Raw genomic sequence first — 4,464 nt, 5'->3', positions numbered from 1 at the left:
GCTCCATAGCCCCGGAGCTCCATAGCCCCGGAGCTCCATAGCTCCATAGCCCCGGAGCTCCATAGCCCCGGAGCTCCATAGCCCCGGAGCTCCATAGCTCCATACTTCCATAGCCCCATACTTCCATAGCTCCATAGCTCCATACTTCCATAGCTCCAGCCGCGGAGGGTGCTGGCTGGTGGCTCCATAGCTCCATACTTCCATAGCTCCAGTCAGAGAGTTGGCGAAAATTGCACTAAGTGCGAAAGCCCATTCATTTACAACGGCGTGTCCGCCAGGCGGCGACATTTCCCCGTTACCGGTGGCTGCGCGGCGGGTGAGTGACAGAGCTTATCCGAGCGGCTGGAACTCTGCGCCGGCGTGGTCGAGCGACGGCGGTCACCGAGGCACCCGCCGGAGGCGGGTGCCGAGTTCACCGGCCCCGAGCACCAGCGGTCAGCCACGGAGGGTGCTGGATCATCCATACTTCCATAGCTCCAGAGCTCCATAGCCCCGGAGCTCCATAGCCCCGGAGCTCCATAGCCCCGGAGCTCCATAGCTCCATAGCCCCGGAGCTCCATAGCCCCGGAGCTCCATAGCCCCGGAGCTCCATAGCTCCATACTTCCATAGCCCCATACTTCCATAGCTCCATAGCTCCATACTTCCATAGCTCCAGCCGCGGAGGGTGCTGGCTGGTGGCTCCATAGCTCCATACTTCCATAGCTCCAGTCAGAGAGTTGGCGAAAATTGCACTAAGTGCGAAAGCCCATTCATTTACAACGGCGTGTCCGCCAGGCGGCGACATTTCCCCGTTACCGGTGGCTGCGCGGCGGGTGAGTGACAGAGCTTATCCGAGCGGCTGGAACTCTGCGCCGGCGTGGTCGAGCGTGAGGCCCCGGCCCTTTGGCTGCCTGGTACCTAAAACACTTCCATTGATCCAGCCACGGAGGGTGCTGGCTGGTGGCTCCATAGCTCCATAGCTCCATAGCACCAGAGCTCCATAGCTCCATAGCACCAGAGCTCCATAGCTCCATAGCACCAGAGCTCCATAGCTCCATAGCACCAGAGCTCCATAGCTCCATAGCACCAGAGCTCCATAGCTCCATAGCACCAGAGCTCCATAGCACCAGAGCTCCATAGCTCCATAGCACCAGAGCTCCATAGCACCAGAGCTCCATAGCTCCAGCCTGGGTGGCTGGTGGCTCCATAGCTCCATACTTCCATACTTGCAGCCACGGAGTTGGCTAAAATTGCACTAAGTGCGAAAGCCCATTCATTTACAACGGCGTGTCCACAAGGCGGCGCCATTTCCCCTTTACCGGTGGCTGCGCGGCGGGTGAGTGACAGAGCTTATCCGAGCGGCTGGAACTCTGCGCCGGCGTGGTCGAGCGTGAGGCCTCGGCCCTTTGGCTGCCTGGTACCTAAACCACTTCCATTGATCCAGCCACGGAGGGTGCTGGCTGGTGGCTCCATAGCTCCATAGCTCCATAGCACCAGAGCTCCAGAGCTCCATAGCACCAGAGCTCCATAGCTCCATAGCACCAGAGCTCCATAGCTCCATAGCACCAGAGCTCCATAGCTCCATAGCACCAGAGCTCCATAGCTCCATAGCACCAGAGCTCCATAGCTCCATAGCACCAGAGCTCCATAGCACCAGAGCTCCATAGCTCCATAGCACCAGAGCTCCATAGCACCAGAGCTCCATAGCTCCAGCCTGGGTGGCTGGTGGCTCCATAGCTCCATACTTCCATACTTGCAGCCACGGAGTTGGCTAAAATTGCACTAAGTGCGAAAGCCCATTCATTTACAACGGCGTGTCCACAAGGCGGCGCCATTTCCCCTTTACCGGTGGCTGCGCGGCGGGTGAGTGACAGAGCTTATCCGAGCGGCTGGAACTCTGCGCCGGCGTGGTCGAGCGTGAGGCCTCGGCCCTTTGGCTGCCTGGTACCTAAACCACTTCCATTGATCCAGCCACGGAGGGTGCTGGCTGGTGGCTCCATAGCTCCATAGCTCCATAGCACCAGAGCTCCAGAGCTCCATAGCACCAGAGCTCCATAGCTCCATAGCACCAGAGCTCCATAGCTCCATAGCACCAGAGCTCCATAGCTCCATAGCACCAGAGCTCCATACTTCCAGAGCTCCAGAGCTCCATAGCTCCATAGCACCAGAGCTCCATAGCTCCATAGCACCAGAGCTCCATAGCACCAGAGCTCCATAGCTCCATAGCACCAGAGCTCCATAGCACCAGAGCTCCATAGCTCCAGCCTGGGTGGCTGGTGGCTCCATAGCTCCATACTTCCATACTTGCAGCCACGGAGTTGGCTAAAATTGCACTAAGTGCGAAAGCCCATTCATTTACAACGGCGTGTCCACAAGGCGGCGACATTTCCCCTTTACCGGTGGCTGCGCGGCGGGTGAGTGACAGAGCTTATCCGAGCGGCTGGAACTCTGCGCCGGCGTGGTCGAGCGTGAGGCCTCGGCCCTTTGGCTGCCTGGTACCTAAACCACTTCCATTGATCCAGCCACGGAGGGTGCTGGCTGGTGGCTCCATAGCTCCATAGCTCCATAGCACCAGAGCTCCAGAGCTCCATAGCACCAGAGCTCCATAGCTCCATAGCACCAGAGCTCCATAGCTCCATAGCACCAGAGCTCCATAGCTCCATAGCACCAGAGCTCCATACTTCCAGAGCTCCATAGCTCCATAGCTCCATAGCACCAGAGCTCCATAGCTCCATAGCACCAGAGCTCCATAGCTCCATAGCACCAGAGCTCCATAGCTCCATAGCACCAGAGCTCCATAGCTCCATAGCACCAGAGCTCCATAGCTCCATAGCACCAGAGCTCCATAGCTCCATAGCTCCATAGCACCAGAGCTCCATAGCACCAGAGCTCCATAGCTCCATAGCACCAGAGCTCCATAGCTCCATAGCACCAGAGCTCCATAGCTCCATAGCACCAGAGCTCCATAGCTCCATAGCACCAGAGCTCCATAGCTCCATAGCACCAGAGCTCCATAGCTCCATAGCACCAGAGCTCCATAGCTCCATAGCACCAGAGCTCCATACTTCCAGAGCTCCATAGCTCCATAGCTCCATAGCACCAGAGCTCCAGAGCTCCATAGCACCAGAGCTCCATAGCTCCATAGCACCAGAGCTCCATAGCTCCATAGCTCCAGCCTGGGTGGCTGGTGGCTCCATAGCTCCATACTTCCATAGCTCCAGTCAGAGAGTTGGCTAAAATTGCACTAAGTGCGAAAGCCCATTCATTTACAACGGCGTGTCCACAAGGCGGCGACATTTCCCCTTTACCGGTGGCTGCGCGGCGGGTGAGTGACAGAGCTTATCCGAGCGGCTGGAACTCTGCGCCGGCGTGGTCGAGCGTGAGGCCTCGGCCCTTTGGCTGCCTGGTACCTAAACCACTTCCATTGATCCAGCCACGGAGGGTGCTGGCTGGTGGCTCCATAGCTCCATAGCTCCATAGCACCAGAGCTCCAGAGCTCCATAGCACCAGAGCTCCATAGCTCCATAGCACCAGAGCTCCATAGCTCCATAGCACCAGAGCTCCATAGCTCCATAGCACCAGAGCTCCATACTTCCAGAGCTCCATAGCTCCATAGCTCCATAGCACCAGAGCTCCATAGCTCCATAGCACCAGAGCTCCATAGCTCCATAGCACCAGAGCTCCATAGCTCCATAGCACCAGAGCTCCATAGCTCCATAGCACCAGAGCTCCATAGCTCCATAGCACCAGAGCTCCATAGCTCCATAGCTCCATAGCACCAGAGCTCCATAGCACCAGAGCTCCATAGCTCCATAGCACCAGAGCTCCATAGCTCCATAGCACCAGAGCTCCATAGCTCCATAGCACCAGAGCTCCATAGCTCCATAGCACCAGAGCTCCATAGCTCCATAGCACCAGAGCTCCATAGCTCCATAGCACCAGAGCTCCATAGCTCCATAGCACCAGAGCTCCATAGCTCCATAGCACCAGAGCTCCATACTTCCAGAGCTCCATAGCTCCATAGCTCCATAGCACCAGAGCTCCAGAGCTCCATAGCACCAGAGCTCCATAGCTCCATAGCACCAGAGCTCCATAGCTCCATAGCTCCAGCCTGGGTGGCTGGTGGCTCCATAGCTCCATACTTCCATAGCTCCAGTCAGAGAGTTGGCTAAAATTGCACTAAGTGCGAAAGCCCATTCATTTACAACGGCGTGTCCACAAGGCGGCGACATTTCCCCTTTACCGGTGGCTGCGCGGCGGGTGAGTGACAGAGCTTATCCGAGCGGCTGGAACTCTGCGCCGGCGTGGTCGAGCGTGAGGCCTCGGCCCTTTGGCTGCCTGGTACCTAAACCACTTCCATTGATCCAGCCACGGAGGGTGCTGGCTGGTGGCTCCATAGCTCCATAGCTCCATAGCACCAGAGCTCCAGAGCTCCATAGCACCAGAGCTCCATAGCTCCATAGCACCAGAGCTCCATAGCTCCA

This window comes from Syngnathus leptorhynchus, unplaced genomic scaffold, assembly GCF_054491065.1.
Source record: "Syngnathus leptorhynchus isolate UIUO unplaced genomic scaffold, UIUO_Slep HiC_scaffold_175, whole genome shotgun sequence".
Classification (NCBI taxonomy): Eukaryota; Metazoa; Chordata; class Actinopteri; order Syngnathiformes; family Syngnathidae; genus Syngnathus; species Syngnathus leptorhynchus.
The sequence above is the reverse complement of the archived record's forward strand: the minus strand, read 5'-3'. Positions refer to the sequence as shown.